Genomic DNA, 26,642 nt, shown 5'->3' on the forward strand with positions numbered 1-26,642 from the left:
CAGAAGAACGTATATTTATTCTACAACAGATTCACTCATCCATTATTGAGCGCCTACTTTGTGCATGGCAAGGGGCCAAGGTGGAAGCTGTAACTACGGGAAGGCAGCTCCTCGGCGTGGTGGGGGGGTAGCTCCCAAATGGCCATCCACTATGTATATGTGTGCACATGAATAATGTGCATATATACATATACATACCTGATAGACGTGGTGTACAAAGTGTCTGGAAACCAGAGAAGAAGGAATGATTAATTCTGCCCCTGGGGCTTAGAAAGAACTTCCAGGAGGCCTTTGCTTCTGCTTCCAGTAGAATTCCCCCAGACAGTACAGAAGCTGCTCTGGTGAGATCCCAGAGACCTCATTTGTACACACTCGTCTGCCTTGTCTTCATGCCCAGTAAACAGTACTGCAACATCCCTATCAAGGACAGTGCCTATTCTGAAGCTTGCTAGACGGCTAGGGCCCTACAGCATTTGCACTTCTCCAGCTAGGTGCTTCGCCCCACTGCCTACAACCCATATTTCCGCCTGCTTTCCATTCCCCCCACTTCTAAAGAATCCATTAGCCAGGTCGGGAGAGACTGATGGAAGGGTGGGGAAAATAGGGAGGTGGGGGGGCCTGTAAGTCCACTGGTGGGACCAAGAGTAAGGGAGAGTGACACAAAAGAGTTAGGCTCTCCCCCTCAGCCACACTGCCAACCTTCAAATGTCCGAAGCTGCCACTCTGCATCTTCTCTCCCACCTTCCTGCAGCCCCTTGCCATTTTGCCGGCCTGCTCCTGGGCGCACTGTGGCTTTTACCAATGTGTCTCAGAGGCTGAGACTCTCCGGTCTGGGCACAGCACACCTCGGAGGATGCTCTCATGAGGGTGCAGGGTGGGGCACACGCCCCTCGGCTGACCATGTGGTGCTTGTGGTCAGCCCCATGGCCAAGTCCTCCGCCCTGGACGACGCCAAGCCAGGCCTCCCCATCCTGTGTTCATGCAATTGATTTTGTTAAAAAATCTATATGCGGGAGTTCTCATTTGCTCGTGGCTAATTCCATCTTCTTTGGTTTGGGCCCATCGTCCTGCCTATCGATCATTCTCCATGCTGATCATGTCAGCCAGTGGGGGCAGCTCCTTTCCTGGCCAGCCTGCTGCCATGTGTGAATGTGATAGTCTCTCTCCCCCTCCAAGACATCGACAAATATGTCACCAGGACGGGCCCAAGGATGACACCCTTGGCACCAGAGACCTACAGGAAGGACTCAGTTAGCATTCATCACACAAATACATGAGCAACTGAATGAATAAACAGATGAGAGTGAGTTCTCTCTAGGTCCACCCTGGTCTTTCATCAATGCCCTGGGTCTGACTATTCAGCCAGCTATGAATCCACCTGTCTCTACCACACGGCAGTTTACTGCTCTTCCTTCCCATCCCCCCTTTTTTTTCATAGCTTTCCATCTTATCTCTAAAGACACCAAGACATGGTTTAAGGCTCCCTGAAATGAAGACACCCATGTCTAAGATATTTAAACACTATAAGCTTTTGGGGAAAAAAAAAAGAAAAAGGGAGGGACGCCTGGGTGGCTCAGTCGGTTAAGCGTCTGCCTTTGGCTCGGGTCATGATCTCAGGGTCCTGGGATCAAGTCCCACATCAGGCTCCCTGCTCAGCAGGGAGTCTGCTTCTCCCTCTCCCTGTCGCTCTCCCTGCTTGTGCTCTCCCTCTCTCTGTGTGTCAAATAAATATATAAAACCTTAAAAAAAAAAGGAAAGAAAAGAAAAGAAAAAAAAAAAAAGAAAAGAAAAAGAAAGGGAGATAGGTTTGACCTGGCTTGTTGTCCACAAACTGCTGCCAACTCTGGTGAGCACCTCTTTATTTTCCCAGAGCTCCAAAACCATCTGCTTCATAAACTCTTTCAAAACGTTGGAGGAAAATGGCATAACACTTATTGCTTTATAATATTTTTAAATCTACCTTTCCCTTCTTTGTGAAAACATCTGCCCATCTGCAGACTTCTGGCACCCCTTGCCCTCTCCACAATTTCTCAGCACGATGCTTCCAGAATCCCATTTACAATCTTCCACGGCTCTCCTAAGAATGACTTTATGGTCACCTTTGTTTGTCCTGGTCTCAGACTTAGCCCTGGCTTTGGCCCACCGAGGCAGAAATGCAGCCCTGTGGGCAGGACGAGCCAGCCGAGCTCACTAACACCGTATTCACGTACGCTCATGCCTACCACCGAAAAATTAAAACCATGTCCGCTGATTTGAAGGCAGGTTATAGCGTCATTTTCGTATCCTAAGGACCACTCATTATGTATGAGCAAGGGATGAACAGGAGGGGCGATGCAAATGTGAGCATATGTGCATGGATGTGTATATAAAAAATTCAGCATGCATTGAGTTCCTGCTGTAATAATCATAGTTAATATTTTATATCACTTTGCTCAGGTACTAAGTGCTCCATATATTTTATTCGTTTAATCCCCACTATGGCCCGAGAGGTGAGCACTGTGATTATCCCCACTTTACAGCAAACAAGCATGCAGCTGTGAGCGGGAGAGCTGGGCTGGGGACCCGCGAGAGTCTGGGCTCCCAACCACTGTCACCTCTTGTTTGGTATGTTTCCCTGCATCAGCGAGACCCCATCCCAAGCCTTCCACTGCATTTCCTCCAGCCCACAGCATGCGTCACATTCTTTACACCCACATACGCCTTATTATTCTGTGAACATTCCGTGTCTTTTTACACCACTTGGCCTCATGCTACTGGCTCTGCCTGGAGTATCCTATCTCCTCTTGCCCAGTCAGAAAACTCCTATTCATCCTTCAAAGCCTAGTTCAATGCTGTCTTCTCTGTGAATCCTGTCCTAGTCTCACCCCAGGTGGAATGGTCTTTTCCCTCCTTCCCGGTCCTACAGCAAGCTGTTTGTACTACACTATAGCAAGACCATCTCCATCAGGCTTTATAGTGAAAGATTCTGGAGCAAAGATTACTGTAAGAGCTGACAAAGATAGCAAGACTGGGGGTGCCCGGGTGGCTCAGTCAGTTAAGTGTCTGTCTTTGGCTCAGGTCATGATGGATCCCAGGGTCCTGGAGTTGAGCCCCACATTGGGCTCCCTGCTCAGAGGGGAGCCTGCTTCTTCCTCTCCCTCTGCCCCTCCCCCAGCTCACACTCTCTCTCTCTCTCTCCTTCAAATAAACAAATAAAATCTTTTTTAAAAAAATTTAAGGGACACCTGGGTGGCTCAGCGGTTGAGCATCTGCCTTTGGCTCAGGGCGTGGTCCTGGGATCGAGTCCCACATTGGGCTCCCCCGAGGAGCCTGCTTCTCTCTCTGCCTGTGTCTCTGCCTCTTTCTGTGTCTCTCATGAATAAATAAATAAAATCTTTAAAAAAAAATTTAAAATAGCAAGAATGAACTTTGCAAGTTATTGGAGGCTGTTACTCATTAATTCATTCAAAAAATATGTATTTAATACCTACTGTATACCAGGCACTATTCTTGATCCGGGGGATAGGACAGTGAACAAACACAGCCATTCCTCCCTCATGGAGCTTACATTCTAGTGAGGGGAGACATATGATAAGTAAAATAGGTAAAATAAATAGCATATTAGCAGGCAGCGAGTACTGTGGGGAGGAGTCAGGAGGGAGGGAGAGCAGAGGGGAGGGACAGGGATGTTTTGCCATTGGATCCTACTCTAAAACTTGTTCTCTGCTGCCACTAGAAGATGCCAACCTGAAGGCCAACCAGCAGGTGATCCTTGAGCGAGCCACTGAACTTGGACAGAACTTCAGGGAAAATGCAGGGCCCCTCAGCAGCCTCCCTTCCACCTCTAGTGGTGGTGACAGGGAGCCAAGACCATCCCGCTCACCTGAGGGGTAGATGCCGATGAGAAAGAACATCTGAGGGCACAGCTAGAGCAGACACCTGTCCACAGCGATCGCACCTGAGTTACACCAGCCACGCATCCTGTGGCCTGGGTCAGCCCCAAAACATGTCCAAGAGCAGAGACAAAGTGCCTGACAGGGAACAGAGAGGGACTCTCAATGCCGAGCCCTGTCCTAGACGAGGGCCCAAGACAGTCCCGGGATGCACGCTGGCCCCTGGGCTCGGCATTCAGCTCCGAAGCCAGAACAGTGGGCGCGGCTGAGGTTCCAAGACCCGTGGCCATGCCTGACCAGGTGCTTCCCTCCTGGGCTTCCCCACATGCCTCTCCTGCCTCCCAGGCCAGCCCAGAGTGGCCGTACCACACCCCAACCTTGCCCACGTGGTAAGAGGGGCCCCTTGTTGTCCCTCTTAGCAGCCAAGTGACAGCACAGACATGCTTTTCCAAATGTGCCTTTGGCTGCCCACCTGTGGCCTCCGGCTCATGCGGAGCCTGGCCCCTGGGGCTGCCCAGCTCCTGGTCACTGTTTCTTCTTTCCCCAAACCAGCACCGACTCTAGGACTTTCCCCTGTGCCCCTGACCACATCTGCCCCAGTGTCTCAGACTCCTTCCCAGGCTCACCTCTTCATTCTCCTGGCCCTGGCCCCTGGCCCACTCCCCCCCTTCCAAGCAGGGTCTCACCTGCCTGACGAGTCTGAAATCCACAGCCAACTGCTGCATTAAGTGTGACCCAGGGCCGTCTCTCCTCCCTCTGGTCCCCATTGAGGGGAAGCCCCTCCTACCTGCAGCCCCCCAGACCCTTCACTCTGGCTCTTTTCTGACGTGTGTGTTGGATGGAGCTGGCACAGACCAGCTCACAAGACTTCCCAACTCTGCCTTCAGTGATGGTGCACGGGTAGCTTAAAATGGACTGTGGCAAGAGTGTTCACACCATGGCAGGAGTGTTCACACCTTGGCAAGAGTGTTCACACCATGGCAGGAGTGTTCACACCTTGGCAAGAGTGTTCACACCGTGGCAGGAGTGTTCACACCATGGCAAAAGTGTTCACACCATGGCATTCAGTAAACAGCATGTGTCAGGGTTTCCTCCCACAAGAGCCCTTTGTCAAACACTGACCAGCTCACCAGGGAAGCAAACTCTTCTAGAATGACCAACTGTCTCAATTTGCCTGGGACCATCCCAGGTTTAGTCCGAGTCCAGGAAGCCCCTAAGTCCCGGGCAGCACAATGGCTGGTCACCCTCATCTCTCTACCTCTGTTGATCTTTCTCTGTCAGTAACCAGTGTGGTCAGGCCTCTCAGGCTGGAGAAGCCCTCCCTGGAACCTCTGCCCCTGCCCCAGGGTTTTCCTGGTCTCTCCTGTCCTCCCAGCCAGGCTGTGGAGGCCACCTGTCACAAGTCCTCTGCTGTCCTGTCCAACACTGTTCCCCTCCTGGAACCTCCCAGCCCAGTCTTCTACCTGGAAGGTCACCAAGGACCCCTGGGTTCCCAAATCCCTAAGCACTGTTTGCTCTTGCCCTACTTACTGTACCTTTCAGCAGCATTCCCCAGGGGTCTGTCCCTCACATCCACCCAGCTTCTGAGACACCTTTCACCTTTCTCTCCCAGCAGTCCTTCTATCTCTGTCTACTTCTGGCCTTTTGTTGACTCAAGCCCTCCAATCGGACAGTCCCCAGAGCTTGTCACCGGCCCTCCTCTCTTCTCACATTAAATGTCTTTCAAGAGGAGTTCATCCAAACCCCTGTGGCCTCTCTCGCTCCAGTTCCCAAATCTGTACCCCAGCCCCGGCCTGTCTCCTGGGTTCTGGATGGGCATATTCAGCTGCTCACCGGACATCACCATGTGGACATCACCACAGTCACTTCAAATCACTTCACTTCAAATCTAGTCTAAAACAGAGCTGAGTGCATCATCATCTACTAGACTATCCACTGGACCATGCAGTCCTGCTCCATATGCCCCGCCCTGGTCAATGACTCCCAGCTGCCCCAAAGGAAGAATCTGAGAATAACCAGTGCTGGCGAGGATGTGGAGCAAAGGGACCCCTCGTGCACTGCTGGTGGGCGTGCAAGCTGGTGCAGCCACTGTGGAAAGCACTATGGAGTGTCCTCAGAAAAATCAAAAAGAGAACTACTATATTATCCCGTAATCCCACCTCTGGATATTTATCCGAAGAAAATGAGAACACTATACCGAAGACCTAGCTGCGCCCCCATGTTCATCGGGCATTACTTACAACAGCCAAGACGTGGAAACAGTGAAAGTGTCCACCGACAGATGAGTGAATAAAGAAGATGTGGTGCAGGGACGCCGGGGTGGCTCAGTGGTTGAGCATCTGCCTTCGGCTCAGGTCAGGATCCCAGGGTCCTAGGATCGAGTCCCATAACGGGCTCCCTGCGAGGAGCCTGCTTCTCCCTCTGCCTGTGTCTCTGCCTCTCTCTCTGTCTCTCAGGAGTAAATAAACAAAATCTTAAAAAAAAAAAAGATGTGGTATATACACAACAGAATATTATTTAGCTACAAAACAAACAAACAAACAAACAAAAACAAGGAAATCCTGCCATCTGCAACAACACGGACAGAGCTTGAAAGCGTTATGCTAAATGAAATAAGTAAGAGAAAGACAGGTACTATACGATCTGACTTCTGTGTGGAATCTAAACAAAATAAAGATAAAACCCAAACCCAAAATCCAAATTCATAGAAAAAGAGATCAGCTTGTGGTTACCAGAGATGGGGAGGAGGGAGAGGGATCTTAGAAGGTGGTTGACAGGTACAAACTTCCAGTTATGGGGTGAATATGTCCTGGAGCGTCGTGTACGACGTGATGACCGTAGTTACCATGGCTAGAGGAGACACGAGGAAGCCACTGAGAGTTCTCATCACAAGGAGATTTTTTTTTCTTTTACCTTTTTTTTAAAAGATTTTATTTATTTATTCATGAGAGACAGAGAGGGAGAGACACAGAGGGAGAAGCAGGGAGCATGATAACGGGACTCAATCCCAGGACCCGGGGATCAAGACCTGAGCCAAAGGCAGATGCTCAACCACTGAGCCACCCAGGTGTCCCTGCTCTTGCCTTTTTTGTATCTGTGCATCTTTTTCTTTTGATTATATTCTATCCATCAGATGCTAACTAAATTCGTAAATCATTCCACGGTGCACGGAAGCCAAAACATCAGCTGGAGCCGGGCAGCTTAAACTTACACCGCGAGGTATGTCAATTATGTCTCAGTAGAACTGGGGAGAAGCAGCCACTCCGTCCTGGATGGGGTAACTGCTCGGAGGAACTTCTGCAGCTAATGAGCCTTGCAGTTGCATGAGAGGGCTCGGAGGATGAAGTACCGGAAGGCTTTCTTTTTCACCCTGTGTGGTTTTCCCATGCATCTTTTCCACGTTGGGGGAAACAGTGCTATTAAATAACGCCAGGGAGTCAGCGGTGGCTCAGCTTCCAGGTGTCAGCGTTAGGCCCATGCCCGAGGTGAGCCTCCTCGTCGGGGGCAGACCCAGCACCCGGCGGCTACCCACGTTCCTTCTCGTCTTAGGGAAGGTGAGTGTGAGGCCTCTCTGTGATCCCCAAAGATATTTCCCATCAATTTGGAAGCTGTAACAGGTAATACTTTTGCTTTTGACAACACTTTATCTGGTTGAGATTTACTCATGTATTTTACAAAGATAAAGTTTTGTAACCTCTGGTTAAAAAAACAAAGGATCTGAGAATCCTCTCAACACCTGCCTTTCACCCACCTGCCCTCACCCACACACAGTCGACCCCGAGGTGTCCCGTCTCCTCTGTGCTCCCCGCGCCTCCCCGCCTTCGCCAGCACCCAGCCTCTGCCAGGGTCACCGCCAGGCCTGGTTACTGCTCTCTGTGCCCGCGGCCTGGGTCACGTCCCATCCATCCTCCATCCCTTACTTCTAGAAATACTTCAAGAGGGCGATTACTTCTAGAAATAGACTTCACCAAGCTACTGTTCTGCTTAAAGCGTCTCCATGGCTCTCTGCAGCTTTTGGGATACGGTTTCAACTTTTCAGTGCATTTAAGATGCTCCATAATCTGGCTCTACCAGGATCCCCCCCGAGGTCACCAACCCTCTGGCACAACATCCTGGGGCCAGACAACAGCTGTGAAGCAGCTGAAGGAAGCAGCACCCCTGAATCATAGGAGGCAGCTGAAGGAAGCAGCACCCTGAATCGGAGGCCTGCGTTCCTATCTCTGGGCCCCTACCAAGGACATGGGGGATCCAGGATCTGTCTCCTCAGAGATTAAAGATACTACTAGTGGGACGCCTGGGTGGCTCAGTTGGCTAAGTGTCCACCTTCAGCCCAGGTTGTGACCCCAGGACCCATCAAGCTCCCTGCTCAGCAGGACATCTGCTTCTCCCTCTCTTTCTGCCGTTCCCCCAGCTTGTACTCTCTGGTGCGCTCTCTCTCTGTCCAATAAATAAATAAGATCTTTTTTTATTTTTAGATTTTATTTATTTATTCATAGAGATGCAGAGAGAGAGATAGAGGCAGAGACACAGGCAGAGGGAGAAGCAGGCTCCATGCAGAGAGCCTGACGTGGGACTCGATCCAGGGTCTCCAGGATCACACCCTGGGCTGCAAGCGGCGCTAAACCGCTGCGCCACTGGGGCTGCCCCAATAAATAAGATCTTTTAAAAAACAAATATTTAGGATGCTACTGGCACCTGCGTGTAGGATTCCTGCAGGTACAAACTAGATAATCCAAGGCAAGTCTCTAGCCACTGCCCAGGCTTAGTGCGTGGTGATTAGCCCCTTGCCTTATTCCTGGCCTCCTCTCCCTCGGGCTCTGGTCCAGCCATCGCACACTGTTCCCTCTGCCTAAGATACCTCTGACCTTTTCTTTGCCAGACTAACTCTCACCTGTCCTCTGAAGTCAGCTCAAGCCATATTGCAGGTATTGCTCCTCCTCCAGGAAGGCCTCCCTGCTGCCCACATCTGATTTCAACATCCTCTCTGTGTCCCCCCGGCTCTCTGCCGTGGCCACCCCTCAGCAAATCACGCCGCGCTGTTATCCACCTGCCTCCCCGTCTTCACTCCAAAAATGCTGAAGTCAGGAATCTGTCCCCTGAGAGCTGAACACAGGGTCTGGTACAAAGTGGATGCCCCCAGCCCCAAATAATGAGTGAATGAATGAATGAGCAAAACCAGGGCTCATCCCGTAAGTCTCCAGACCCCTGTCCTTCTCACCGTCTCCCAGAGATTATCTCAAAGCATTCAAATCCCAAAAGAAATGCACCAGGGCGACGACTCTGTCCTCGCCTGGGTCTCCAGATACTTGAGAGAACTCCAGTTGAGGAATGAGTCATGTGAATCCACTTGGGAGGGACAAGTGGCTACAGAGAGGCCAAGGCCGGTGCCAGAAAACAAAAGATGCTCATTATGAAGCCAGCGAAATGAAACCAAGGTTGGGGGGTGCAGGGGAGGAGCCCACATTAGAGCGAGAGAAACGAGGCAGGCAAGCAAGCAGACCATCGAAGCAGTCGACTGAGACTCAGAAGGGAAGGACACATTAAATCAAACCTCTGACAGGCAATCGATGGACATTCAATTAGCAGTTACAATATTACTAATTTACACAAAATGTCTAAACAATACCCTTTCCCCCTCCGGGAAGATCTTGATGCAATGCCTCCCAGCAGGTGGGACGCTCCCTGCTCACCCCACAGGGCAACTGTGCCCACCCCAGGGCAGACCCCAAGGGGTGGGGAAGCCAGACCGAAAAGATCCTGGCGGTAAAGGGTGGCCCTGAGCAGCTGCACAGAGCTGGGGCCGGGCCGGGGCAAGGATGCTCAGAGCAGGTGCCCGGGTCACGTCTGGAACTGGAGAGGAACAACCAGAGACTCCAAGAATCAGAATCAGGCGGGCATCTGAGTGGCCACAGACCCTGGCTGGGCCTTCGGAAGTCCTGCTCCTCGCAGCCCACGGCACGTGGAAGGCAAAACACCTGCCAGGTGCGCCGAAGTCCAGCTTCACCCCCAGGGCATCCAGAGACAGGGCAGGACTCAGGTCTCCACTGGGGGGCCCGGGGAAAGAAAGGGAAAACACTCACTCCACAGGGACACCCCAAGGTCACGGACGCAGCCCTCGGCATGACATCCTTGGACCAGAACCTGGAGGGAGGAGGGTGCTGAAGGAGCCAGGCAGAGGTCAATTCTAACTGTGACCTTGGGTAGGCCCCTCCCTGCTCCAGGCCTCAGTTTCCTGCTCCAGTAAAATGGGATCACACTGGTGCCCACCTCGAGGGGGGGTGAGAGTTGGACAGCATGTGGGCAGAGCGCCCAGTCCGGCATGCCGGTGACGCTTGGTGCCTAAGCACCAAGTGGGGCAGGACTACAGAGCAGGTGCATGAGGTAGGGCATGAGGTGGGCGCATGAGTGGGTGCTGGGGCAGTTAGGGGGCAGGGGACGGGGGTTGGCGGGGGGAGAAAATGCTATTCCCCTTCAGATACGGACTAAGCTGTGGCAAGCACTACCTACACACACAAATCCCAAGTCCCCTCACATGCTCTAAGCCCTGCAGCAGCCCAGCCTTCAGCAAAGTGATTTCCTGAGGAGAGTGTGAGCGCTGTCTTCAGACAGCGGAAGGCCTGCCGGGTCCCTGCTGCTGACACAGCCCTGTTTTCCCTCTTGATCCCATGATGGCCCAGGCAGGTCCCATCATTCCTACTTTATAGATCAGGAAACTAAGTCACAAAAAGGTTAAATGATTTGCTCCAAGTCGCACAGTAGCAGGTCCTGTCTTTTTTTTTTTTTTAAAGATTTTATTTATTTACTCATGAGAGAGAGAGAGAGAGAGAGAGAGAGGCAGAGACACAGGCAGAGGGAGAAGCAGGCTCCATGCAGGGAGCCCAACGTGGGACTCGATCCCGGGACCCCGGGGTCATGCCCTGAGCCTAAGGCCGATGCTCAACCACTGAGCCACCCAGGTCTTGTCTTTCTTAAATTATATTTTGCTTCCAGCCCACAATGCTCCTGAGACACAAGTGGGACCAGTGAATTACAGGGCTGGGGGTGCTGCTGCTGCAGAGGAGAGGGATCTAACAATCAGACCTGTCCTCACCCCAGAGGGCTAAGCACCCCAGAGGCCCCTCAGCACCCCAGGGCCCTCTCTCCCTCTTCCCACACTCTCAGACGTCATGGGGCCTACAGTACGTCCCTCCATCTGTCTGAGACACTCCTTAGATCTCTGCTCTGCCTGGAAGACCTCAGCCAGCCCTCCCAGCTCAGGGGTCAGAGGTGGAGGCACCTGCGGCAGGTGACTTTCCCACTCACGGATTTAGCCCAGAGAACTGAAATGGATATTTGGGACGTAGGCACCCTGCCTGGAGACGCCGCCACCATGACAAATGCTCTCCGACAAAGGCAGATGAACGACTTCCCGGACTGGACAGGCAGTGGAGGGCTGCCCCCAGCAACAGTCCTTCCCGCCCCCCACCCAGCCAGGAGCCTGCAGGAGCTGAGTCCCCCCCCCGTCACTCCTCTCCATGAAATATCCTTCCCTGCATCCTCTTCCCACAGGCCATCGACCAATTCATTTGCTCACCATTATTTTTAAAACTCAAATTTTATTAGCAGTGGAGCATGAGTAATAAATACTAATACACTGTTTGCACTTGAATTAGCCCTGCATGTCCTGGGACCACAGGGCCATTTGTCAAAGCCAGATTTCCCCCTCCCACCTGCACTTTGTGGTCGGGACACAGGCCCTTCCAAGGTCACGGACTCCCAGGCGGCCAAGTGAGAACGGGGGCACTCTGAGGACTCGCACTTGGGGCTCCCTGATTCCTTAGGCAGGGCACTGAGCTGCCTAGAAGGAAGGGCAGCTAGGGCAGAGAATTCCAGAAGAACCAGATCCCAGCTCTGCTGCCTACCAGGCAAGAGCCAGGATGCAAGCATGTCAGCGTAACCACTCTGAACTTGTTTCCTCATCTGTAAAATGGGTCAGTAACACTCACTCCACCCCACCCAGGGGTGCTGGGAGTCTTCAATGGACAAGCTGGATATGAAAGCATCAAAAAGCAAACGTGCCCGCAGTGGGGATGGTGGCTGTGGGGTGCATGAGGCAGGAAGGCTTCTCTCTACCAAGAACTGTAAGATAACCTGAATTACCCTCCCCTGGTTCCATGGAAGGATAAATGAGGGCAGCACCTTTCCCGGCCCCCTCCCACTCCCTCAGGGGTCTTACACACCTGACATCCAGGCATTTCTGGGGAACACAATTGCCCTGCATCTGTGCGCAGCTGCCAGGAACTCGGCACGGAGCAGAAAAGACGTGGTCGCCGGTGCCCAGACTGGGCTTTCGACGCCTGCCTCTAGCAGCTGTCTTGGGGCTCAGACTCAGCTGGGCATGGACGGGGGCCACCCTTCCGACACAAGCAGGCAGAGCAACTGGGCTCCCGGAGCAGCAGCTCTGGAACTCTGCTCCTCACTTTGGTGCTCAATGGCCTCACCCCTTCCCACAATCATTCAGCGAGATCCTCCCGCGTGCCGGGCTCTGTGCTGGAGCCTATGGCATAGAAGTGGCCGTGGCAGCCCAATCCGATCCCTGGCTCCCCAGAGCTCAGGACCCAGCTGGGGAGCCCAAGCCTTGAACAGGCAGTTAGGAGGCCATGTGGGGTTGTGCTCCAAAGGGAAGGCGTGTTGGAGGCTGCAAGCACACAAGACGAGCCTCATTTGGGCTACAGGAGGCAGCAGCAGAGGGCTGCCTGGACGAGGAATCCAGATGCAGGAGTGAAGCAAGAGAAGGAGGCGGGGTGGAGGAAGGGGTTCCAAGCAGGGTAAACAGCACATGCAAACATCCTGAGGCACAGAGCCAAAGCCCCCCAGGGAGCCAGAGTCAGCTAGCTGCGCTAGATGGGCAGCTGCTAAAAGGAGGGCACCCCAGGGGAAGGGCCTGGTGCTCCCTGCCTGCAGCCAGCCTCCCGTCAAATGGGGGTAACAGGATCAATGCCCTGGACAGACACCTAAGACAAAATCAAGCGTAAACACCCAGAACTTGCCAAGGCACTCACTCTCCTCACTGTGTCTTCCATCCTTGCTGAGGACGGGGATGTAACGGGAGGGGGCTAAGGGGGTGAATCAGGGCAGGCCTCCCAGAGGAGGTGAGCAGGCTCTCTCCCCCTGCCCCGTAAAGAAGCTGTCTGCCCTCCCACACCCCGAATGAAGCCACCCTCTTTTTCTCCATCTGATTGGAAACCTTGGACCACAGTAAGGCTTTATCTGTTTTGCCAGTTGCACATAAACGTGAGCACAATGCCACCTCTCTCCCACCAGACAAGGCATGAGAGGTGGCTTAGTTTGAGGGGCGCTGCCTCCCTTAGCCAAATAATCCAGGCAACAGAAGCACCTGACCAGCAGGGAGGCCTCCCTGAAGACGCAAATCCCCCGCCCGGCCTGGCGGAGACAGTGGGGGAACTCGCATTATGCAGAGCAGCTCCCTCCGGCCTTGGACTGGTTCTCCCTCTCTCACCTGGCAGGGGTCTGCCCTGGAGGGTTTCAGGGCAGCACAGCACCATCTGCCCCCTTGGGGCCTCCACGCAGCCACCTGGGGGACCCTCGCAGAGCAGAGCAGACTTGCTGTTCCCCAGACGCCCTCCTTCTGGCTCCTGCTTCCCACTTAATTCCATTCTGGAGGCATCTCCAGATTGGGAGCAGCACTGCGGCCCCACTGCACATCTCCCTGCGAGCGGTAGGGCAGGGCCCGGCAGGAGCCTGGCACGGTCAGCGTGGCAAAGGCAGTGCAGGTGGGAGGCTCGCCCCCAGTGAGCAGAGTTGGGGGCGGTCAGGGCTGCACTGGCGGCCTTCAGACTCAGCCGAGAAGGTCGGCTCAGGAGTCAGGCCTGGCCCGCGCCCACCTCCGCCACAGGATGGCTGTGTGACGCTGGGCAGTGTGTGTCCCCTCCCTGAGCCTTGTAAAAGGGGTTTGTTGCAAGGACTACCTGAGAAAAGGCATGAAGGTCATTCCAGGCCTCCTCTTTGACATTCTATCAAGTGACCGGACTCGAGCCATTAGAACCACTTGAAAAACTTTCAAAAGGGAAGTATCCTGCAGGTAGTGGAAAGTGCAGGTACGCGGAGAGCGCAGCGCATTTCCTACATAATCTGCTCCCAGGTGGAGACACAGCATTCCCAGCACTCTGGAGGGCCCCTCCTCCCCTTCCGAGGGTAACTCCTAGCCTGACTTCCATTCCCAAAGATGACCTTGCCTGTTCTTGAATCTTATATAAAGTCACACGGCATCTACCGAAAGCACCTGATGATTTAAGATGCGCTTTTGCAGATGTTACCGACCTGCTCCTCCCCAAGCCCTGTGAGAAGAGGCTCTTTCCATCCCCGTTTTCTCACAGAGCAGAGGCTGCAGGTGCGTGAACTCCCATGTCCAAGGCTGCACGGTAAGTAAAGAGCCAGGGACTCCTGTTGCCAGGAAGCCCCCTCTTCCAGGAAGCTTCTGTGGATTGCTCAGGGGAGAGGCACCAGCCTGTCCTGCTCTGCCCGTGTCAACCTGGACACTGAGTCTTACGGCCCAGCCAACCTGGGGTGGACCTGGCAGGTGTGTGTGGGGGTTTGTGGGACGCCTCTGCTTGTGTCTTCTCCGCATGCCTCTGAGGTCACAGCTCCCGGAGAGCAGGGCCTGCATTCCACACCCTGCCCGGGATGGATGGGGCTGGCTAGCAGCTGGGGAGGCCCCAGCGGGAGGGGGAGCAGTGGGGCAGGGCACTGGCTCCCTCAGTTTGATAAGAAGCTCCGTGGGAGTCCGAGACACACAAGACAAGAACAAACTAGGGGTCAGGGGAACCCCAACCTGTAATCCTGAACCCTGATTCCTTAAGCCATGTGACCCTGGGCCAGCTACCTCCACTCTCTGAGTAATCTCCTTATCTGTAAAATGAGATGCTTGGCCTAAATCTCTTCTGACAAGTTCATCAGGCCCTGTGCCCGCGGCAGACACAAGTCGAACCAGGCCCCGTCCCAGGAGCCCTCACTCGGCCCCAGAGCCCTCTGTAGGTACTACCACCAATCAGCAGAGAGGCGCTCGGGGGAAACGCAGCAGACACGCTGACCATGGCCAGCAGCAGGTAGCCAGAGCCACCGAGGCTCTGCTTCCACATGTAGCTCCTGATCGTGCCCCAGAAATGCCTCCTCTCATCCCCTAGATCCTGGGCCCCTTTTCCTGGTCCCCACACAAGGGCAGCCTCTTCCTGGGCTCTGCGCCAGCACCCCCCACCCTCCCATGCAGCAAATGCCACTTGCCAGTAAATGAATTCCAGGGTGGGTGCACACGGTCCCAGGTCACACGGGGTGTCTGGAGGAGCTCAGGCCCCTGTTCCCAGAGCCCCCTCCTGACCCTCAGGAGCAAGAGCACCCCCACTCCGATCTCGAAGTCAGAGCTCCCCACCTATGTGTACCACTGCTGCTCCCACTCAGACACCCCTGTCCAGCCCCCCTCCCTGACCCTCAGGCCAGGCTCAGCTGGGTTTGAGGATGGCGTGCAGTGCCTGGGACCAAGCTCCAGGGAGACCCAGGGTTGCTGTTTGTACAGGTCACACGAACCCCACGATCTTGGGAGAAAATGTCTTTTGAGATCCACACAGCTGACTCTTCAACCACACATGTCTGTGAGTTAAAGCGGCCCATCGAGCTTTCCAGAGCCAATGCTCGTCACTAGCCTAGAGCTCCCCGATCTGTGGCCTCTGTAGACAAGGAGCTCACGAAAGCAGCCATCCGTTCCCCAGATATTTATTGAGCACCTACTACATGCTGGGCCGTCCTAGTTGCTGGGGCTCTGATGCTGAGGAGCAGACACAGTCCCTGCACCAGGGAGCCGTGTCTCCTGCTGGGGGGTTTGGGGGTGGGGAGACACATGACCTCTGCTGACCTCCCAGGGGCACCAGTGTGGTGGACCCTCCCAGAGGTGAGCCAGGTGAGCCGCTCAAGTTCCCCCGCTGGGGGCCGGAGCTGAACAGAGACATCTACTGGCTCCTTGGAGCAGCACAGGCCACGGTGCAGAAGCCAGGGACACGGAGAAAGGGCCATGCTGTGGTTCCTGCGGCCCCCGGGCCCCTGGAGCACCCCTCCTTCCTGCGTCAGATGGAACTAATACCCCTCACGGGGCAGGGCTGCCGTGGGTTCCTGCGATGACACGGGGCAAGGGACACAGCGAGACACAAGAGCGCCAGGAACACGGCACAAAGGTCGGCTCCATCCCAGCTCCTCAGGTGCCAGGCCAAGCGTCCCCAGCTACCCCCTCCCCAAGGAGGAGCAGAGGGGACCAGAGAGGTGCCAGCCCAGCCGCCTGCCTGGTCAGCCTCGCGCTGCTGGAAATGCACTTTCTCCGCTGACTCCCCGCTACCTGCATGGCCGGCCCAGTGGCCTTGTTACTTCTAATCTGCACCCCACCTGGCAGGCCTCATGTTCCAGCCTATTTACTTTGGACTCTGGCAGGACTCTCACTTTTCAAAGGAGAAGGGGATGGTGCTATTTTAGCTCAAATGCACTGGTGCGCTCTCTCCATCTAATTGCCCACTCTGTACTACGAGATTTGGGTCATCTGAACTTTCTGGTCCTCTTGGGGGGAGGGGTGGGTGTCTGCAGCATCCCCTAGCCTGGCAGGAGCTCCAAGGAGCAAGGTTGTCACCTCGGTCCTCAGCCCCCTGCCCCCAGGACCCGAGGCCCAGGGCATCTGACAGACTCAATATCTGCACGCGTATCGTGTAAGGGGCCGGGCCTGGGCTGCACCCACCCATTGCCACTCTGTGGCCATGCCTGGCACCCCAGAGGCCCTCAGGAAACGTGCCCTGGGAATGGATGTGTGGCCACCGTCCGCACAGCCCTGTGGCCAAGGATCAGGCCACTACCCGCCCATGAGTCCCAGCCTTGGACATTTCTCTGGGCTCCCCCATCATCTTCCCAGCCAGAGGGTTCGATTTGGGGAAAAGAGTCTTGGACAGAAACCCAGTTAGGAAGAGCCTGAATCCTGGCTCTGCTTCTGCTCACAGCCCGAGGACTGGAACAGGAAGGAGGGTGGAAGCGCCTCGTGGGGTTCCAAGGAGGGGTGCAGAACATGGCCCCATGAAAAGTAGATTTGGCTCAGCTTAAGGGAAAACCTTCTGGTATTTTTTGAAGAAAATCCCTAGCATTTCCTGGGCACCTTCTGGATGCCAGACAGCATGCTGGGTATTCTCACATGCTCCCTGGTTTGCAGCTGCCTCATGAGTGGTCAAGAGCATGGCCCCGAGGGCCAAATCCATGTCCTGGCTCGACCACTTACTAGCGTGTCACCTTGAGCAAGCTACGCGACCTCTCTGGGCCTCAGTTCACTCACAGGGTTGGTTGTCGGTAGATCAACTTAATACGTATAAAGTATCCAGAACATAATCAGCGCTCAATAATGTCAGCTTTCAGAAGACGGGGGGGGGGGGGGGGGGGGGGGGGGGGGCAGCCGGGGCTGGATAACCAGCCAGCGGAGATTGTGTCTGCAGATGAGAGCGCGTCAGGTAGGCTGCTGAACGAACGCGCTCAGGTCCCTCCCAGGAACAAGATTCTATGTTTCATTACCCTCCCTGGGTTTCTGTTTTCCGAGCAATGAAACTGGCATTATCATTTCTGGACAAATACTGTTTTACTCTGCGTACTATTCTCAGCCTTGGGAAGAGCAGGTGTGCCCAAGGACCACTGCCTCCACTGTCTGCACGGGCCGGGGGTGACCTTCAGAAGGCACTGGGTGTGTGGGGCAGGAGTCCTGGATCCTGATCCAACCTCCAACCTCCCCACCGAGTAACACTGGTTCCCAGCTAGTCGCTGAAATCCTGAGAGTCTGGGGTGATAATTCCTAGTTGCCCACTCCACCTCTGACAGACATCCTGGGGGCAGGCGCAGAAACCTCTGAGAAGTACGTGATACCCACCAGGAAGTGGCATTAGCAGCTTCGGCAGAAGGGCTGACTGTCGGATGGAAGGTCAGGAGCAGCAACAGCTGGAAACCACCCCCAGGAAAGGACTCCAGAGGGGCCTTCTGGACCCCTCGGCGCCCAGTCTAGTCTTCTCTGCCCTGAAAGAGTCTCTGCTGCCTCTAGAATGAGATGCCCAAATTCCTCCCCTGTCACCAACCTTACTGGGGACGTTCTGTGTGACCTTATGAGCTGAATCAGGCCAGGGAGGATGCTGGAAAGATCAATAAACACAACTGTGACAGGAGCGCTCCATCAGATTTCTTCCAGTGATACCCCGTCATGCTTCTGAGAGTCCGAGACCCCAGCGAGATCCCCCTCTGATGAAGAGGGGGGATCTTCATCTGCTGTGACCTCGAGGGGCCACGTGTCATCTGAGCTCCACCAATCCTCAAACTTTTCATGTCATGGGAGAGTCCCATCCGTGGCTCACGATGCTGCCCTGTTCTGGCTTTCACCCCAGGCCCACCGGATGGCCTCTGTGCTGGCAAAGACTGGCACATGACTCAGGGCCCACACACGAGCTCTGATGAGGGTGGTCTTTGACTGCTTCTCCAACATTGCCAGGGACCTCTCACTCCGGGAGGTCAAAGAAATCAGGCCAAGGCACCAGAGTGTAGGGAAGATCCATGCCCCCTCCATGCCTGGCCTCCTTGCCTATGAGACGAGGACTAGGAGGGCGAGGGAGCCCGAGGGGGAGCTAGGAAGTCAGGGGACAATCAGTGGATATTTCACATACACACGCACGTGTGCACACATGTGCATGCACCCACACAGGCACACAGAAATCTCTAACACCTAGTTTGAAATCAGACAGCCTGAGGGGCATCTGGCTGGCTCAGGTGGCAGGGCATGTGACTCTTGAGTTCAGGGTCGTGAGTTTGAGCCCCACGATGGGGACAGAGTTCATTTAATAAAAAGAAAAAAAAAATTCTTTTAAATCAGACCACCTGGGTGCAAATCCCAACTCTGCTTCTTACCAGCTACGAGACTCTTGGCTAATGCGTTAGCTACCCCAAATCTCAGCCTCCACGCCTGTGAAATGGGTATAACAGTACCCTAAGTAGTGCCTAAAACAACCACAGCACCCTAAATAGTATCTGAAAGCTTAAGGTTAGTAAGGGGATGAACCAAGATACTATATGGAAAGCAGTTTGCATCATGCTCAGCACCTAACAGGCATTTGGAAAATATTAGCTATTATTATTGCCATCAGTATTGTTGCCGTCAACTAGTCTGTCTCCCTAACAAATACTGACTGAGGCCCGGGATGTGAGCCTCAGGCCAGACACAAAACCACTGGCTGCCTTCCTGATCCCGAGGAGCTCCCAGTCTAAGCGCCTTAAAGAATTAAGATGGTTTTCCTGCTTAGTGCCGATCGGATCTGGTTTGGATGCCGAGATGGGACCAAATGGTCTCCTGACGTCTGTCCTGCCTTGCTGCCCCTCTGGCTCCTGTGTGGACCGCCACTGAGTCCACCGAGAGGGACACGGGGGGATCCTGGAGGCCGCAGCCACGGCCCACCCTGTAACTGGGACCAAGGCCCAGAGGGTCGCACCCAGTTCCCTCCTCTCACTGGCCCACTAGGGACATGACTCTGTAGTGGCTGAACTGCACCAGGAGAGACTGCAAGGGTGGAAACGCAATGGTACTTGTCACAGCAACAAATGTGATCATTCACTGGGTACCCCATGCACCTGCTGAGATTTACTTCGGTCACTATTAGGCCCCGTTGGTCCCTGCCCAACAGCTGGAAGGGCCGGGATTTGAACCCCGTGCCATCTGAGCCGGGGGGCTGACCACTGCATCACACAGCCTCCGGACGGGGGGACACGGATGTCGCACTCCGGCCACCCGGAAAGACAGAGACTCCTGAAACCCCCAGTCTCCCTCCGGAGGAGCCTCCAGGCTTCAGGGCAGCAAAAGCACCCCACTGTCCCCCCATGTGCGGCCATCCTCCACGGCTTCGGAAAATCTTTTTTATTAAGTGCGCCTTGTAGCCAGCCTCTCACTTACACATCTTAACCTCCTCTGGGCTATTGATTTCTCATTCTATTAAATCCTCTTTAACTCCGGCCCTCAAACTTCAATTCGAAACATGTGTTTCCTCCCGCCACTGGGACGCCCCCGTTCTGGGCATGGCACCCCCAGCTTGCACCCCCCGCCAGGGAGCCTGCCCACGATTCTGTCCCTGAGGTCGAGGGACTTACAGGCCTGAGACTATGGAGATTACCAAGAGTAAACTGAGGCAGCCAGAAGTAGCCCGGATTCTGACAGGTGGGGAGGGCAGGGGGAGCCCCGGGACACCCGGTTCCTGGAAGCCGGGGTCCACGCAGGCTCCCTGTCCCCTCCTCACCTGCCAGGATCCACTAGGAATCTCTCTCTATAACAAACATTTATTGAACATCACTTGGGGCCACTTCAGTGAGACAAATATTTACTTAGCACCCGCTCCGTGCGTGGCACTGGGGTCCCCCAGAAGGGCAGCTGGGCTCGGGACCCCTACAGGCCACAGGCTGGGGAGCAGCTTCAGCGCAACAGCCACTGCTGGTCGCACAAGACTCTCAGCTGGTCCGCAGGCCCCCGGGCTCCATCCCCAAATGCTCCCGGCGCCTGCCTCGCAGCAGGTCTGCGAACACAGCCCTCAGCCCTCCCCGAGGCCCACTTCCCCTTCTGGCTTCCCTATTTCTGAAGTGGCACCACCATCCTGCGAGCCTCCGGGGCTCCAAATCTCAAAGTTCTCTGCGACACTTCCTGCTCCCTCCTCTGCTGTTCCCAATCTGTCCGCACATTCTGCTGTTCCTTGGAAATGCCACTCAAACGCACCCCCCATCCTTCTGCCGGCACCCCCAGCCCTCAAGGCCTCGCCGGGCACTTGCCCGTCTGCCCAGGATCCTCCCCGCCCCCCCAGACCCTGATGCATCAACCTGGACCTCCCCTCCTTGGCTGCGAGGTCCCGTTGAACTTGTTAGTTCCGCCCTAACCCCCCCTCCCACCCACCCTTACATCCCCCCTCCCAGGGCCCACCCGCCGCCAGGCAGACAGGACCCCGGTCACCCAGCCTTCAAGCTGTCTCTGTCCCCAACTCCGTCTGGGCAGCCCTCCTTGCGGGACGGCCCTTCCTCCTCCTCACTGAGCTCCAGCCCCACCTGACCACCAGGGCCCACATGGCCAGAACACATCCACCCATCCCTCCTGCTCTCCCCATGTGGCCTGTCCCCCCGGGCTCCCCACCCAAACCCTAAACCTGCCTCGCTGGCCCTGCCTCTCTGACGTGCTTACATCTACCCCATCCCTGCTGAAGTGGGGAGTTGTTCAAAGAAAACCCGTCTCAAATCTTTTCTTAAGGAGCCTCCCACTCCCCTTTCTGGGCCCACGTATAGGGGAAGGAAGTGGGGTTCTGGAGCGCTCCCTGGACTATGGCACGGCTCAGAGGAGCCCCCTGTGGTCCCCTTTCCTCGTCTGTAAAAACAGAGGTGAGGTGACTCTGAAATGAGCAGAGCGCACAGTCAATACAGTGTTAAACTGATTCCCTCCTTCCTTCCCACGGTTTACCTGGGCTGCTACCGTGGCATAAACTGCTTTTTCGTGTTGGATTTGTTAAATGTAAGGCAGACCCTATTTTACGTAACCAAATGTCATCAGCAAGTAACAACGATTCCTTATATCCCTACTGTAAGCAGGGGCCAACGTATGGGTGTCGAAAGACAGTGCACGCTTGGTGAGGAGCCAAGGACCGAAAATTCAGGCACCAGGGAAAGGTCTTTCTCCTCAAGGGACCTGCCTTCTGGGTGGGGAGACAAACAGGGACAAAGAAACAGCAACAGCAGGTAGGAGATGGTGGCATGAGAGGACCCTACCTGCAGGTGCCCTGCGGGGACCCACAAACCACATCCCCCCCACATATGGTCATGCTGATAGCAAGCCTTTCAGGCAGGTGAGACTGTCCCCATTTTATGGGTGAGACAGGTGAGGCCCAGAGAGGTTATGCAATTTGTTCAAAGTCTCTCAGAGAGTGACACCAGGATAGGAAGCCAGACCTGTCTGAGACTTGGTGGCTGAAGCTGCCACCAGGTCCTGCAGAGGGTGACGGGCTGGGGCGCAGGGAGGGCTTCCCGGGCTGCCCCTTGAAGGCTGGCAAAGTGTAAGTGGGCAGAAAAGAGGAGGAAGGGGAAGGATGAGGGCCCAGCGTGTCAGGTGCCCAGAGCGAGAGCGGGTCAAGGATCGGGTCCCCAGGCAGAAGGCAGGGCCGTGCAAGCGGAAGGCCATCAAGTCCAAGCTACCACCGGGGACCGTGTCCAGGAGCCAGGGGCGCCACGGAGGCTCCGGAGACCTGGTCACACATTACCAAAGCCATGTTCTGTAGGGAAGCAGGTGGGGCAGCAGGTGCCTGGAAACTGAGCCCGCGGGGAGGAGGCTGCGATACCACCACCCCCACCACCACCCCCGGGCCCTGAGCTGCTAAAGCCCCACGTGGGACAGTGGCAGTGTGCAAGGAAAGCTCGGGCCGGGCACCAGAAGCGCCCAAAAGAACTGAGGCCTGAAGAGATAAGGCGCCGAGGAGTGGGATGAGGGAGACAGAGGAAGAAGGTGGAACCAAGGTCTCTGTGGTATCTGGACAGTGCCTGGGAGAACCTGAACTCCCTGCGAGGGACAGTCAAGAGGAACCACCTGTCTGGGGCAGGGATCGCGGGACATCCACAGGGGCTGGTGGGACATCCATGAGGCTGGTGGGACATCTAGGGGGCTGGTGGAACATCCAGAGTGCTGGGGGGACATGCAGGGGGCTGGGGGGCATCCAGGGGGCTGGGGGGACATGCAGGGGGCTGGGGGGCATCCAGGGGGCTGAGGGAACATGCAGAGGGCTGGGGGGCATCCAGGGGGCTGGGGGGACATGTAGGGGGCTAGTGGGACATCCAGAGGGCTGGGGAGACATGCAGGGGGCTGGGGGGACATCCAGAGGGCTGGGGGAACATGCAGAGGGCTGGGGGGCATCCAGGGGGCTGGGGGGACATCCAGAGGGCTGGGGAAACATGCAGAGGGCTGGGGGGCATCCAGGGGGCTGGGGGGACATCCAGAGGGCTGGGGGGCATCCAGGGGGCTGGGGACACATGCAGGGGGCTGGGGGGACATGCAGGGTGTGGGGGGTATCCAGGGGGCTGGGGGAACATCCAGAGGGCTGGGGGGACATCCAGGGGGCTGGAGGAACATGCAGAGGGCTGGGGGGCATCCAGGGGGGTAGGGGGACATGCAGGGGGCTGGGGGGACATCCAGAGGGCTATGGGGACATGCAGAGGGCTGGGGGGCATCCAGGGGGCTAGGGGGACATCCAGAGGGCTGGGGGGGCATCCAGGGGGCTGGGGGAACATGCAGAGTGTGGGAGGTATCCAGGGGGCTGGGGGGACATCCAGAGGGCTGGGGGGGCATCCAGGGGGCTGGGGGGACATCCAGAGGGCTGGGGGGGCATCCAAGGGGCTGGGGGGACATGCAGAGGGCTGGGGGGCATCCAGGGGGCTGGGGGGACATGCAGGGGGCTGGGGGGACATGCAGAGGGCTGGGGGGCATCCAGGGGGCTGGGGGGACATCCAGAGGGCTGGGGGGGGGCATCCAGGGGGCTGGGGGGACATGCAGGGGGCTGGGGGGACATGCAGGGTGTGGGGGGTATCCAGAGGGCTGGGAGGGCATCCAGGGGGCTGGGGGACATGCAGAGGGCTGGGGGGCATCCAGGGGGCTAGGGGGACAGGCAGGGGTCTGGGGGGACATCCACAGAGCTGGAGCAGCCAGTCTAGGGACTGTGAATGCGGAGCCAAGAATTAGCCTGATCTAAGACGTGGGATGGGCGTGGGGACCGCCAGCCAGCACCCTACCCCGCCCCCAGCCCGGGGAGGGGAAAGCGTGGAGCCGACCTGGGAGAACGGGAAGATGAACCGAAGCATGGGCCTGGGAGAGCGAGGGCCGGACAGCAGAGACCTTAACAAGCAACAAGTAGCAGCACCGGAGCACTGGGCTGGGAGTCCAGAGGCCTCCCGCGCGGCTGCCGAGCGGGACACTAAGCTCTCCCCGCCGGGGTCTGGGGGATCAGTGACACCTCCTTACGGGGTGACGGTGCAGACGAAGCGCTGGTAGGGCCCTGGTAGAGATCAGACGAAGTAATTCTCCTAAAAAGCGTTTGGAAAGCTGCGCGCTCATCGCACGCAGAAGGGCTGCGCACTCGGCCCAAGTGCAGGAGAGGCTCCCCCCCACGGCTCCGCCCCCGCACCAGCCACGCACCGCCCGCCCCTGCTCGCCCCTACTCCCGCCGCTCCGGTTTCCAGCAGCGGCTCCCGGGCCGGGACGGCTCCTCGGCCCTTCTTCCTTCCTTCCGTCTGGATGTGGCTCGGACCCGTCTCCAGGAGCCCCCGCGTCACCCCTGGGGTCCCGCTTCCCTCCCACTCCGCCCGAGTTCCCTCTCCGTCCTCCCGTCCTCCGGGGAAGCCAGACCCAGGCGCAGACCCAGGCTCTGGAAAGAACTTTCGGTGCCGCCCAAAATGTCAGCGACGATCAGGATGCCTGGGGGGAAGGGAGGGGCGGGAGCAGAGAAGGGGCAGAGTGTCCTCCCCTGGTGGCTCCCGCGGCCCCCGGCCCTTCCCCATCAGCCTCCCTCGGTCCCGGCCCGGGGGGCGGGGGGCGGGGGGCGGGTGGCGGGGCCGGAGGAGGACCAGGGACCGGGCCGGCCGGGTGGCAGGAGCCCGGTGGGCAGGCCCGGCCACAGCTCCCCGCGGGAAGCTCGCTCCGCAAGAAATGAACAAAATACGGAAAATCAAACAAACCCGGACGCTGTAATGTGTGCATATTAGATCAACTCTCCGAAGGGTCGCGACCTTGAGGAACACATCGAGCCAGCGGGGAAGATAATAAACCTGATTAATGACGAGGCGGGGGCTGCAGCTTCGGCAAGCCCGACCCGCCCCACGGGCCGCGGAGTTCCTGGGGCTCCCTGCCCGGTGGGGGGGCGGGGCGCGGGCGGGGCGGGGCGGGGCGCGGCGACCCCCAGGCCCCCGGGGCGGGCTCCCTCGCCGCGCACTGCCCACCGGGCGGCCTCCACCCCGGGGCTCCACGCTGCCGGCAGGTGCTCCTGGAGCGTCCCTGCCGCCCGGCGGCCCGCGGGGGGGAAGGAGGGTGGCCCCGTGTTGGGGCCCGGCCGGGCCAGTCCTGGGAGCGCTCGGGGCGGTCCCGAGGGGCCGGGCCGGGCCCAGGGCTCCCCTCGCTCGCCAGGCCCCCAGGCCCCGGGGAGACATGCCCGGGAGAGCCGCTGGAGGGAGGCAGGGAGGTGGCACCTCGTGGGCCGCCAGACAACAGCGCCGGCAGGAAGATGGCAGCATGGGGTGGCGGTGCCGGAGCCGCGGCCCGAGGTCCGGCGCGGGGAGGCCGAGGCCGCAGTGCCCCGCGGCTGCCAGCCCGGCCCGGCCCGCCCCCGCCCGCCCCCGCCCGGCTCCCGCGCCGCGCCCGCTCCTCCTCTCACTTTCTTGGGCTCCAGGGAGCCGGCGGGGCGGCGGGCGCAGGTGCCCGGGGCGCCCGACCCCGACCCCGACCCCGACCCGGCCCCGACCCCGACCCGGCCCGGCCCCCCGCCCCGCCCCGCCCCCTCCGGCGCTGCCCCCCGCCCCCCCCCCACCGCACGCCCGCATGCGGGTCCCGGAGTTGGTCCCTCGCTTCCCACTCGGGTGAACTAGGGTGAGGCGGTGGGAGCCTCGTTCGTCGGGGGAAGGGGGTCCCCTCGGGTGGGGCGCGGGTGCCCCGGGGCGGGGCGGGGCGCGGCGCGGGGGCGGGGGCGGCGGGCCCGGGGGGCCGGGGGGGGCCCGGGGGACCCGCAGGACCCGAGGACCCGCAGGACCGGACCCGCAGGGCGGGCGGCCGGGGAGGGCTGCGGCGGCGGCGGCGGCGGGGGCGGGGGCGGGCCGGGCCGGGCCGGGGAGCCGCGGGCGCAGCGCGGGGTCCGAGCCCGGGAGGCGCGGGGGGCGGGCGGCGCGGGGCAGCGGCCCGGGGCCCTTACCTGGGCGGCTCCGCGTCGGGGGCCGGGCCGGGCGGCCGGGCCGTGGCTCTCGGGTCTCCCCGCTTCCGCAGCAGCCGCGGCGGCCCCAGCGCGCTCCGCCGGCAGCCGAAGGCGGCGTGTGTCCGGCCGCGAGCGCGGGGAGCGGGGAGCGGGGAGCGGGGAGCGGGGAGCGGAGCGGGGAGCGGGCGGCGGGAGGAGCGCGGCCGGGGCGCCGCCCGGCGGTCAGCGCGGGGACTGCGGCGGCCCGCGCACGGCGGCCGGGGGGGGCGCCCCTCGGGGCAGGGCGGCCCGCGCGCCCCGGGCACCCGCTCGGGCCCCGCCGACGCGCCCCGCAGCCGAGCGCCGGAGGAGCCGGGGAGCCGGGGAGCGGGGGAGCGGGGGAGCCGGGGAGCGGGGCGGGCGGGCGGCCGGGGGCAAACTTGCCGCCGCCGCCGTGGGGGGGCCGCGGGACGAGGGCGGGCGCTGCGCCGCGGCGCCCTGGAGGCCGGGGCTGGGGGGCTCCCGCGCGCACCCGCACCCGCACCCGCACCCGCACCCGCACCCGCACGCCCCGCGCGAGGGCCCGGGCCCCGGAGGTACGGCGCGGCCGGCTTCGGCGGGCGAAGGGCGCCCCCTGGTGGGGCCGCGGGCACCGCGCGGGGCAGGAGCGGGAGAGCCGGCGGGACCGCGCGGGGGCCGGGGGTGGGGAGGGGCCGGGGGAGCCGGGCCGGGGAGCCCGTCGAGGCTTCCAGGCCGCGGTGCGGTGCGGTGCGTCCAGAGGCCC

At 58.4% G+C, this 26,642-nt stretch overlaps 1 protein-coding gene across 4 annotated transcripts in view; it reads right to left on the minus strand.

Annotated features, from left to right (window-relative positions):
• GRIK4 (glutamate ionotropic receptor kainate type subunit 4) overlaps positions 1-26,018 on the minus strand; it is a 422,857-nt gene extending 396,839 nt beyond the window's left edge. For 3 of the 4 annotated variants that reach the window (XM_072729516.1, XM_072729517.1, XM_072729514.1), the window contains exon 1: positions 25,880-26,018. The gene's annotated coding sequence lies outside the window, so the exon portion shown is untranslated. The remainder of the gene's footprint in view (positions 1-25,879) is intronic. The other variant, XM_072729515.1, reaches the window with a different exon arrangement.
• Between the last annotated feature and the right edge of the window lie 624 nt (positions 26,019-26,642).

Source organism: Vulpes vulpes, chromosome 12 (genome assembly GCF_048418805.1).
Source record: "Vulpes vulpes isolate BD-2025 chromosome 12, VulVul3, whole genome shotgun sequence".
In the NCBI taxonomy this organism is placed as follows: Eukaryota; Metazoa; Chordata; class Mammalia; order Carnivora; family Canidae; genus Vulpes; species Vulpes vulpes.